Below are 13,490 nucleotides of genomic sequence, written 5' to 3'. Positions count from 1 at the left end.
AAAATTTGCTTAATCCCAGATTCCCGAGGGCCTTTATGTGGTTATTATATAAAGGTATTCTTTGTTACAAGCTTAGTATATTAATCAAGGAGGTGGTCTTGAAGTTGAGGTTTCATTGTGTTTGCACATGTCATTGCTACATTATCTATTAATTTGCGAGCTTTTTTTCTTTAAAAAAATTATCAATCACTCATTTTAAGCAGTGTTAAGTTCATCATGATTCACCCATGATAGTTGACAGAACTCGAAACGTTCCAGTCAATAAATTTGATCCTCTATTAGGTTACAAAGCTATTATATTTAAGCTAGCTATAATATTTAAAAAACTTTATTTCTATACAAAAATAATGTATTTTATTTACATGAGAAACTTAATATGTATATACGAACGAGATACGCGTCACCATTAGCCGTCCCACCATTGCATTCAAATATTTATTTTTTAAATAGAAGAAAAACCAAGGAAAAAGCAAGGCCACAAAGAGTGATAATTTCTTAATTACAATAATATAATTATTTGCTTGGACAAACATATTTTGCGGTTAATTTAAAATTGTAAGAAGTTAGTAATTTCCCTGAGGGCGGGCGAATAATAAGGCAGTGCGGCTGACAGAGCCATTAGCTGCGGTGGTAATCAATGTTTGCGTCGACACTGCATTTTTAACCGAATGCAAAATTAAAAAACGTTCATTGAGACTCACCTGATGAAATTCCGTGATATGATTCGTAGCTTTTGTAGCAAATGGAATATATTACTATGTATGTATATATTTACAATAATGTCGCATAGGCTGAATCAGTATTTATGCTCACACCTATGCCAGTCTATTACTAATAATTAGTCCTCAACTATTTTGCAACATCAGTGCTACAGATTATAGATAGATAGATAGACTATTGCATGTGTAACAGTCCATTGAAGGAAAGGGAAGGAGGAGGGGGATCAGGAAAACTACGAATCACGCGCTGATAGAGTATCGGCCACAAAAAAGCATCGCGGGTTTACGCACGTCAATTCGGTCAAAACGTGTACGTTATCTGCCTCCGAAATAAGTGGACTAGCCAAGACAAGGACTATTGAGATTGACATATTAAATTTAAAAAAAACTGTAAGTTCTTCTCAATTTTTTAAAATGTAGATAACGATGTACTTCTTACTCTTAGAAGTCATAAATGAAATGTTATAATATATTTCCATGAACCGTACCTCAGGGACGTCTGCAATCTGTTTGGTTCATTCCACTTACGTCAGCTGAAAAGACAATCACAATTTAACGAACCGTTTCTTGTTTTCTTTGATGGTTTTTTCCGATTCCATTAATATCAGTATAGTATTGTCTTCATACAACTTCACTAATTAATTGGTTTACATTTTTAAAATAAAATCCGTAAATGGGTTTGTGTTTATTTCGATAGTCATTGAGTATAAAATTTGAAAAGACATCATAGCCGTCGGGTCTTGGGTTGTGAGAATTATTGTTTATTCCTTTTTTACTTTTTCTTTCCCTCATTTACGTTTCTGGATATTAAATAGATAGAATGTTAGCTCAAGCTTTTTCTAGCCTCCAAAGCTCTTAGGCATATAACCGACAAGATAATTACGTGGTAACGATATCTAGTCTACTCTCAAGTTAAAGTCCACCAAAAGCTGAGAAAAAATGTTTGATGGTAGTCGCTCTGAATCAAACCCAGAGTCAGAAATCTCGTCCTCAAATAGGAGCTTAAAAAACATATTGTAATTTATATTCATTTTTAAATAACTCCTAACGAAATATAAAATATAGTTGTGAAGGTGTTTTTGTGAATTTTCTCTTGGTACTCTTTTTATAATGAAACATATTTTTATTAAAAATATCCAAAAGCTTTAATCAAAACATTGTAAAATGTTAATCCGTAGAAAGCATTGTTAACGACTGTGTGAGTTAAACAATTAACGAGGTTCATTCTGACCGCTCCTCCTAATTGTGTGTGACCAGACCCTTTCACAAAATATACCCATTATAATGTAAACCCTAAAAAGAGATTTCGTAGCTCTTTAAGATAGACGAGCACAAGTTCCTTTTATATGTCTATCTATATATCTATTAACTACTTTTGATATATTATAAATAAAGTTACAATTAAATTCTCGATAATTTGTATAAAAAAATAATTATACAAAAAATTATGGTTGGAATTTAAAAAAATACTAAATAATACACGTTTATTTATAAATAGATACATATAACTATAATAATGCTAATTGCAGGTATATACGCCGTAAAATATTTGAATAATTAATGTTTTTGTTATTTGTACGTGCTAAGAATATACTTTATATACATAACTATCATTAAGTTGACTCTAATCAGTTATATATAGATACATATACTTTGATAATACGTAATAAAAAATAAATACTTCAAGGCCTATTTGGTATTAATTTCAGCCACTTTCAATCAGTCGACGATATTGAAAATCTTTATAAACTGAGCGGAGGCAGTTACGCTCAAAACAAAGCTCTCGCTAAAATCGTTTATTTTCAAAAAAGACGCTCACCGTCCATTCATTTTAGCTCGGTATAAAATGCCTGGAAACTGGAGTTTAGCATTTACGTTACGATAAAAGGCTGGTTAGGCTTCCATTCGTATTTAAAAGCTGTAAGATTTGTTGGCTGTCCTATTTCTTTCAAATAGAAATTTTAATACACGGTTTATATATGTCTGAAGACTGTATGTATGTATGTGACTGTAATCGTATATATAACGTTAAGGTAATTCTTTAATGTTTAAAAGCTTTTGTAAACATTAAAAATAAATGTTTTAAAATAAAAAACTCAGGACGGTATGCTGTTTCCAACCAAGGAACTTTACATGTTGTTAGGAATAAATAATTTACTTATTTCGCAATTTCATTTGACAAATATCGCCTTAAGAAAGCAAGCTAAAGAAAAAAGAAAGAAAAAAGCTAAAACCTATATTATTGAGTCTTTCTAAAAAGGTTGACCTCTCAGATAATGTGGACAACAACACTGAAAAGCAGTCCCTTATCCCAATGCTTGCTTGCGCCAACAAGAAAAAAGCATTATTAAACATTCATTTTATTTTTTTATCAAAGTTCCACTACTAGAATTAATTAATAATTTCCTTAAAGTACAAGGCATGATAATTGCGACACTACAAAGTGATAGACCGTAATATCTTAGTGTATCTGTCAGAAACTACATATGTAATTCAGTTTTTGATCTTCGTCATCTTTTTTGTTTATAATTTATTTTATATCGAAAAAGATACCCATTTATATTTGAGTTATTTCTGAATTTAAATTAAATATTTTACTAATTAAAACTAACAGAAACGTGGGCGTCATTCCAATGACATTTTAGACCGTTAGTCACCACTAGACTAGTCGCTTTTAAGTCTAATTAAACACGGTAGAATCATTAAAGCAATTTGTTTGTTAAAAAGAAAATAAACTTGTATTGAAAGCTTTGCCGTCAAACAAATGAAGTTGGGATTATTACATACGCCGGGATAAATATCACTTCAAGAAAGCTTTTAATGCCTGTCAAATAAACTGTGTTAAACCATTGTTGAGACTCCCTAAAAACCTTAATGACGTCATGCAACGAAAAACACACTATTATTTATTTATTAACACTTCGTTGCATTACAATATAAAAATTTAACATGTTAAATGAAAAGGAGGGCAACTGGCGGCCTAGCGCTTTCGAGTGATCTCTTCCAGGCAACCACAGTGAGAAAAGAAAACAAATATATTAAATTACATAGGGTGCCTACCTTAAGAAATAAAAAATCATAAAAATGTATTAAATATGACTTTATTTTATGCAATTTCGGTATTAAATGATGCTAAAAACTCCTTTACCTATCGTTTTATTCAGAATCTATAAGCTTGTTTAAAAGTGAATAGACGTCCATTGTTTCACAACTGAGCGTTTTCTAAGGCAGTTTTTGACGCGCACCACCACTATGTGGAAACAGCTGCCTACTGAAGTATTTCCGGCCGGCAACGCAGTCGCGAGCCCTCTGGTATTGTGAGTTCCATGGGCCTCCTGTCTGGTTGTTCTATATTTTTTTTAGTTTGATTCGTACATGTCATTCGCGGCCTTGACATATTATGTACACATAAAGGAATTAAAATTATAAATTTAAACTCATGTTTTTAAGTGTGTTGTGAATAATATTGGAATAACAGATTAAATCAATGGTACAACGTCAAAGCTACTTCGATTATTTGGCTCAGATGTAGTGGCGATTATGCTAATATAACTTGGCCAGGGTAAACTAAATTCTTGTTAAGTTCTAAGACGAACTATACACGTAGCGTTTAAGAAAATTATATTTTTAACATTTACTGAGTTTAAATATTCTTTCTATGTAAAGTGATAATTGAAACATAACATAAAAAAGGGAAATTCTTTAGATACGTTACATAAATAAATTTATTTTATTTTATACGTATGCTGCGAAATAATATTTTTGTCTTTTCTTGTATTTTTAACTATAATAAACTTAACTGTCTATTATAATAATAACTTTAAACATGCTAAAACATATGATATTATCACAAACGTAAAGTTGTAACATGCCTAACTTACAAACTGTACCATAATTGGGTTACAACTCATCACTTAAACTTGGGCTATTGTCTGGGGAACATAATATTCCGTATATTATGTTAGTGATGATGTAATTACCAATATTTGCAATGTCATATGGGTAATGAAGTGTAGAGGTCATATCGAGAAGAGCCGTGACCTTCGATTCAACATTTTCATCTTCATAAGACCCTGGTTAGCCTTATTCGATTATCCTATGCAAATAAATTGGAACGTTTGGTACTATCATAGCTATAAAGGCCTACACAGCTCCGTAGGCCTTGTGCCTGTGTACGTGGATGTAAAGGGAATATCATTCCTGTGGTTTCAGGTTGGAGTCTCCATCGCAGCTAATTAATTATATTAGTAAATAGGTACCTGGGCCTTTTGGATAGAATGTCTAAGTGTGAGTGCTCTTTCAAGGCCTATAGAGAGGACTTGTGGCGGGATAAAGCAGTTACGGAATGGCCAAGTTTTGAACACTTAAAACTTACTTTATGAGTTTATGAGTCACGAACGTCATGAAAATAATAAATAAAAAAGTTGTGTTATTATAAGTAGTAATAAATAGTAGGATTTGTGACAATCATCAAAACTGCTTATCTGGTGTCTATTGTTTAGTTATGTCATTGTTATACCGATGTTTGTTTTTATGTTAACTACATTTGTAATAACTATTGTGATGATATTCTTTTGTTTCAGTGAGATTGGAGTTCATTATTTGCCTCAAATAGAATAAATAAATAGGCAAACAATTGGTTTGTATTGTTGTCATTTGGCTAGTAATTCACCTGGTAAATACGTTATTAGTATTAAGTCTAATTTAAATAACATAAATAAATCAGTGGCGCTACAACCTTTTTAGGTCTGGGCCTCAGATTTGTTAAATTATAGAATTGTTGTGTTTGTGAACCTGTTTCATGATCATTTGTCAATCTACAAGGCGATCTGCCTCCTGTGCCTAACCACAAACCGTGAACTTTTTGGGTCAAAGGCATACAATTCCTCACGATGTTTTCCATCACCGTAAGAGCGCGAAATGCGCATATATACTGAAAGTCCATTAGTGCACGGGAATCCAACCCACTACCTCAGGGATGAGAGTCGCACACTGAAGCCACTAGGCCAACACTGCTCTCGAATTTCAATATTCTAGACTCTAGAGCGTTTTTATTAAATTATAGAATTTGTATTCGGTGAAAAAATTCGTGGCACAGTTCAATTTCGTAGAAGAATTACATTGCTGCGTAGCGTCAAGCTACAACAATTAGTTCGTTTGTCGGCTATGTATTGTGTGTTAAACTTTTTCCAGTGTATACCTATACGTAGATAGTACAGTCACAGAAGTTCATATTGGGTAATAGAAGTTAGTATCAATTTTACTTAATATTAGCTATGACTTTTGCTTATTACTTAATTTAAGGCTTTTCTCTAGTACCGACGCAGCACTTTTTGTCGCCTGATTGCGACATTGCGCATCAGAATTCCCGATGCTTTTCAAAGAACGTGATATTAAGTACATATTCATAAAAAAATATGTACCAATGATGAGCAATTCAAATTCTATACAGTTTCTACAAAAATATATTATCGATAAAATTATAATTTTTAGAAATTTTTATAAATGGCAAATTTAGTACTAGGATCACGATCCATAAAAAAGCAGATAGATTTTGAAACTGGTCTGTATAGATAATGAGACAAAAGACGAAGATGAACTCAGAACCTGAGGTAATATCAACAATCCAATAATGTCTGTGAAACGACGAGCAATAACTCCGATGCCTATTTCGCATCGAAACTTGCTTTATTATGAATTCTAATCGAATTTGTTTTCCTAACATCAAACATATTAAAATTATTTCGAGCGTAATTCCCCTAAAATTCGTAAAAAAAACTTTTTTTTTAATACAAAGTAGATCTTTTAAAATCTGGAATTTAATATTAAAATACGTTTTAGCTTATGACGGTTAACTACAAATTTGCATAAATAAAGTAAAAAATGAAGTTGATATAGTTTATTTAATAATATCTATCCTTAGGCTCTAAACCAGTGTTTTCCAACTTTTTTAGTGCCATACACCACCTTAGCTTTTTTTAAATTCTTATGCCCTATGTATCAAACATAATTTTTAATATTAATGAATTTAATTTTTTTTTCACTTGTGAAACTTAAATGATAAGTTTTAGGAAGAACTCAAGAGGAAATTGTAAACGAAACACAGTAAGTCAATTTTTAAAACATATAATGAAAAACTGAAATTCAAATTCCAAATAATTTAAATAAAGATTTTCTATATTAATTGACCATTTTAATTTAGTGAGATCCATGCGCTTGATGCTTGCTGCACAGAGATTAGGTTCCAATCGGTCAATAGGGAATATAGGGAATAGGGAATCACTGATCTAAACCAATGTCATCGGGTGCATGAGTCAGTCAGTGAGCTTTACTTGGTCGGCCGTTCAAAAACCACCAATTTAGGGCGATAAAAAAACAACAATGGTGTGTTTTTAGACACCTAACGATCTGTAGCCAAACATATTAACCAATGAAATGTGTAAAATATGACTCTATTTTTTAAATTCAGTGTTACAATTTAAAAAACATAAAAACTGTATTATTGCAATGTATACTTATAAAATTCAAAGTAGTCGTTTCTAGTATCGATTAACGTCGCAATCCTAAAAGCCACAATGAATGAAAAATGATGCTTCGTGAATGTAGGCGAATAATTCAAAGTTCATAGAATTCCTGAACATTAATTTTACATTATGCATTTCTACGCGGAAAAATATAACTTCGCTGCTTTTAATGCATACTGGTTTCAACAAACTTATATTACATAACTATGCTTGTATGTTTCGTAGGTGATTTATCAATTTGAATGTTCGAACGTGATAACTTCCGGTAAACCAAACAAAATTATCAAAATCTTCTTCTAGAATAATCTAATGCGTTAAGCGTAGGATTATTCATATTTAACCTAAGCTCATTTGTTTAAACACCAGCTGTATACCAATGTTGTAACCAATCTTTTTTTCAATTCTTAAGAACACGTCACAATTTTGCATAGATTTTTAATGTGCAAACTGTGCAGATGCGTTCTTTATGCAAGCATGATGATGGGTAAAAACCCGCAGACAACTTAGGTCATTATGCGAAATGTTGTTATTGACGATTTAAAAGTAATTTATTATATAGAGTTTTAATTACGTAAAGCTTAGAAACCTTTTAAAATGGATTACTTTGGAAATGCAAGAAATATTTTGTAAACAGCTAATATTTGACTAAGTGTTTATTAAACAATAAAGATGAATATACACGATTAGAAAATATAAACGCGAAATTAAATAGGTTTTCCATGTCAGACATAAGCTGTCAAAGCTCGATAAAGCTTACGTCTTCGAAGCCGTATGCTCTTTCAATTTCCAATGACCCCCTAAGCCAGAATACTTTATCATGACGACACATCGATCCGTCAGTGACAATGTACGCCATTCTTAAGGTATTAAATTCACATTCTCATTGAGAAAAGCTATCAATCAAAGAGAAGAATACCACACATTCGATGACATTTTAATAGCAGTATTAGGGTATACAAAGGCAATCGATTCACCAATGTATTAAGACTGCAATTATTAATAATCTGTAGACCACGTATGGGCGACAAATTATAAATAAAGTTGTTAGTAGTAGACAGACACACTACACTTAGAGGTTGTAAAACAACTTTAAAAGTTAAAGTAATAGTTCTGGATATCATCGTCTGAAGAAGTTCATCGTATAGGTTTAATCACTTCATTGTCTTGGGATAACCATTGCTGTGGAGATATAATCAGCGACAGTATGATGATAAGAGAGGCTAAATGATTAATCATTTAGTTAGATAAGTTCTTAAGAACTTGCAAGAATTTCTAAGATCCATTTGATGCATATTTTTTTTAAATAAATAAGTCAATATATTAACATAACGTGTGTACCTATTTGCATGATATTTTACATTCAGAAACTAAGGCTTCAATTAATGATGACAAATGATGTGCAGTATTTTGAACACAGCAAATGGTTCATTTAGCGCAACAAAGCTTTGCGTGAAAAAGGAATTTAAAATGGAACTGGGTTACAAATATAATATTTTGTGTGTTTTAAAGTTTAATCTAAAAATTAATTAATTAATATTCTATTTGTAGAAAAATGAAGACATACGTTTGCATGGGTGATTGAGTATATTAATAACGAAAAAATAATACTATTTATATGTATATAATAGCAAATCAAAATCACAATTAAATATTAATGTAAATATTTTTTTTATAAAACCACATTTACAGATAAATTGATATCTACTTTTCACTTGAATTAGTGTTAATTTAACTATAACGATATAGCTCGCGCTTGTCTTTTAAAACAAATACACTTTAAAGATGAAAAACAGGAAATTTTCTCGCAAAATTGAAACAGTACGAAGCGTATTTAGGTTAAATAAATAGAACGAAACCACGCTAAGTAAACTTTAATAGTATTTAAATAAATCTTCTAAATTAAATGGTAAGTAGGAAGAATTGTGGAATGCTTTTACCGAAGGCGGTTGAACTTAATTAATTGTTTTATTAAAATTTCTGTGACACGTATTAGGTTAAAACTTCACGATGAGAGAACCTATTGTAGTTCCAACCCCATTATTATTTTAAACCAAATCGGTCTGTTTTATACCAAATATTAAATAACATGTATAATGCTCCATAATATCATAGATGATCACGAAGGGTTTCTGCTTAATTTAATTCTGGAGCCACAAATTTACTTTTTTTGTTGTGGCTCAGTAAGACTTTGAAGCCTGGTTATCCATATCACCTAGCTTGGAAACCAATCTCCCAATACCTTCTTAATTGTAATGGTTATGTTTGTATTAAATGTAATATGGGAGAAAATAAAGAATTATTATTATTAAAAAAATATTGCTCTGTCCTCCTCTGTCTATGACGCAATTTTCGTATAAACTCCATATCATTTATATTAGGTCTCTATCTATGAAATTGGAGATTTGTATAAAATTTTTGGTATTTTTTATTATCATAATCATCTATTCATTTTTGCCATTTTGATGGCAGTTTGTTTACTTTAGAAGTCTGCCGGAGGGGAGGCGATGAAGTCAGTGAAAGCGTTTTTTACTGGCTTTCGGGTGAATTTTATTCCACTTAAAGTTTATCTAAAAAAAATTTTTTTCTAGATTTTGTAAAAAGTCATAATCTCTTGGGGCAATGTTTGGTGAGTACGGTGGGTAATGGAGAGCTTCCAGCTATAGCTCTTGTGGCTTTGCAATGGTCTGTCGTGAAGTGTGTGCTCACGCGTTGACGTGGACAAGCAATGGGGAAGAGCGATTACAATTATTTGCAGTAGACATCTGCCGTCACTGTGGTGCCATTCGGTAAGAATCTGGATATAAAAGTCCGGCACTGATCCACCAGATAGTAAACATCATCTTCCTATGAGTAATCTTTTTTAGCGCACTGATTAGGTTATGTACCTGGGTACCGCCTAAGATAGGTGAGAATGAAGGCTTACAATTGTCGTGCAGGATCCACTTTTCATCGCAGGTAACAATTCGATTTAAAATTCCCTCGTTTCTATGCTGATTCAGTAGTGCATTGCTTCAATGTTGTTTAACATCCAGCTCAGCCGTAGATTGAGTTGGCTTCGCTTCCACTGTCGTCGACCGCCGATCCATAAATAATGAAATCTGTAAATTCTAGTTATAGAATCTCCAATAACATAGGTAAAGACCTATTACAAGGCTGGTATAATAATTATGTGGAACCAGTTGCCCACTGAAGTACTTCCGAATCAATTCCACTATTGAAGACCCTATCCTTCAAGAAAAGAGCGTACCAATTTTTAAAAGGCCATTCTCTGCCATTGAGAGTATCCATGGGTGGTATCACTTAACAACAGGTGAGCTAAATAAGAGAAATAGTTTACATTATCTTCTTAGAAAAACAATTTTAATTTCTCCGGATTACAAACGTTTGTAATACCCATTTATTATTTTTACGCATTCCTACAATATCGCACGTAGATCTTTTAGATAGTTAAAAAGTTTGAATCCTGAATTGTTCCCAAACTCGTTCAGATAAAGCATGAATAACAAATGGTTATATCCGGTGTAACAGCCATTCTGAATTCGCATACGAACCCAGGCGGCGATAAATTACTCTGAGGTACATTCGTAGATACGTGATTTTATCTAAATCTATAGATAAAGCCATGGTTGCTTCAATGTATGCTTATTAAATTAACCTTCTAGAAAAACATCTCTATTTTAAAATGTAAAGATAGATAGTGTCGCTTCATGGATGTCATTATATAGTCCAGGGTGCATTTTCGGTGGCAGGTATCAAATAGTTTCGGCCATACAATGGGCAGAGGCGATGAGAACTTGGAGAAAGTAATCGTGGTTGAGTAACACAGAAAGCAAACGATCACTTGGCCGTTCACCAACCAGATGGACCGATCAAGTCTCATCGTCCTCAAAACTGTACACTGACATGAGAGGCGCTGGACAGAAACCGGTGGAAAAAGATAGTCTGCTCCAGAAGCTTTTACCTCGACGCTCAGACATGAGCTGCCGATTAAAGAGAGAGATTCAATAGTACCTAAGTAATAACTCAACAAATATCTGTGTGCAATTTCTTTCTCATTTCCTTATTAAGTTAATTTAAAAAAATGGTAAACATTGCCATATCATACAAACTTAAACAAATCCTTTACAGGAAATCTGGCAATCGATAAATTAAATGTTGATCAAATTTACAATGTTTTAATTACGGTGAAAAGAAATTTAAATTAACACGAAACGAATACATTGCATATTTCATTAACAAAATCAAGTTTCAAAGCGTTGCAGACGGTACTACGGAATTTCATCTAAAACTATTGAAAATTGACGTTAAATTTAATTTGTATATATAACTTTTGTCTTTTTTAATTAATACTAATTGGTGTGTTTTTATTAAACAATGGTTTCTAAAATCTGTTTTTCTATTAATTTATAAAAGAGCGTTTCAATTATAAAGATATTACAATAGACTAAAATAAATTAAGTTAGTCACAAAAAGAGTTATAGAAATAATAATGAAAACTGTATAAAAATTAATGGCACTAAGTAGATTTTGTATCGTAGAATATACATTTTGTTATTTTTTCAGCTGTCTTACCATAGTTTTGATGTCGGAATGTAATATAAGCTACATAGTTAAATAAAAAAAAATATACCCGTATATATAATAAATAATTAATCTGATTTATTATTATGCATTATAACAAATTTAAGATCTATATCTTTATAGTATTTGTGTGGCCCTAAAATGTGTTGGCCCTTATGGCATCGTCTATGGACCTCCGTCAAAAATGGTATCTAAGAAACTCAATGAGTTGCTGGGATTTACTAGAACGTGATAAGTATTTTAATAACATTACCATATATTTTAACATATTAGAGTGTATATCATAATATATTATTTAAAGTAGTTATATAACAAATTTTAATGGGTTACAGGACCCTTGAAGACAAAGTTAATTACATTTTCGATATCCGAGCAATTATTAATAAAACAGCCTAATGTACTGTAGCTTACCTTACTTTCTCCACCAACCCACCCAAGCAACGAACGAACTTATACAATTTTTTTAAAATAGACAAATACTATTAAATATTATTACGTGTGATAAAAATTTTATTTCGAATCTTTGAACATAATAACGTAACGTAATGTACCCGTGTACTTTGAAATGTTGTCGTTTTTTAAGTGCGAAGTAATAAAAGTATAGAAAACTTTACTTACAAGTGCGGCCAAAATGTAATCACATCACAAACTCGACACAATTCATCACATAGAAATTAACACGCAGCCTCACATTATAAATACACTTATTGTGTTTTATTTAAATATTCGTTCACAAAAACGCGCGTGAAATATTGAATCAAGAACAGACGTGTGTCCTAACCAGTATCTTAATGAATACTGACTTCCAGTACTGGTCTACGTTGCACGAGGTGTGCATGCGCGCGCATTTATATCTACCCTATTGCCCTTTGAAATTATCTGCCCTCAAATTACCCCACTATAGACACTTTAAATTAAGACGTCACTACTCAATCAATGGAAGCCGTATAGGTTTCCTGTTAGATTGGGCAAGAATAATTTGGGGCAAAGCCTCCGTTTATTTACTTATTATGTCAAACATTTCAAGGCTGATATCGTGTATATTTTGAAAAAGATAGAAATCAACCAGTGGTTATAACAGTGAAGGATTTCCACGACAAAACCAACACGAAATATAACCCAAAGTTTGATCTTAAATAAGTATACTAATTCTCTTCAAACGAATTCATTATAAGTTACAACAAGTTCATTTTTATATACTTATTATATGTTTACGGATTGAGAAAGAATAATGAATGCCTTGAAATGTTATTGTTATCTGAAATGCTGCATATTTGCTTTCATTACCATTTAAATCATTTTTTTAAATATAAATATTTGAAATTACTGAATATACCTGAAATTACACAGGGTCTCAGACAATAATTCTAAGTTGCTCTTCATTTTCCTCCACGAAGAACGTACAGGAAATCGCTAACACCAGCTACAAAATTCTCGTTTTAAGAGAAACAGCTAATAGCTATCATTAGCCATTCTTCAGTCGTGATTAAGCAGAAAAATATCTTTTACGTTCTGTTATTACTCAGTAGGATTGAGAACGAAATTAATAGTCATTGCTGTTTCTCCCACGGTGTTGGGCGAAAAGAGTTCTTTTCTTGCTAAAGTTTTTGTGATTTTAATTATGATATTTCTTACTGGAGCAATTTTTTAAAATTACACAAATTAT

The 13,490-nt window shown here is 31.8% G+C and overlaps 1 protein-coding gene across 1 annotated transcript in view; it reads right to left on the bottom strand.

The window, feature by feature from the left end:
• The window catches only part of LOC125053956 (TWiK family of potassium channels protein 18-like), a 59,087-nt gene extending 46,457 nt beyond the window's left edge, over positions 1–12,630 (bottom strand). The window contains exon 1 of the mRNA XM_047655589.1: positions 12,443–12,630. The gene's annotated coding sequence lies outside the window, so the exon portion shown is untranslated. The remainder of the gene's footprint in view (positions 1–12,442) is intronic.
• Positions 12,631–13,490: the final 860 nt, after the last annotated feature.

This window comes from Pieris napi, chromosome 11 (assembly GCF_905475465.1).
Source record: "Pieris napi chromosome 11, ilPieNapi1.2, whole genome shotgun sequence".
Classification (NCBI taxonomy): Eukaryota; Metazoa; Arthropoda; class Insecta; order Lepidoptera; family Pieridae; genus Pieris; species Pieris napi.
Note: the sequence above shows the minus strand (reverse complement) of the source record. Positions and strands in the feature narration are given on the sequence as shown.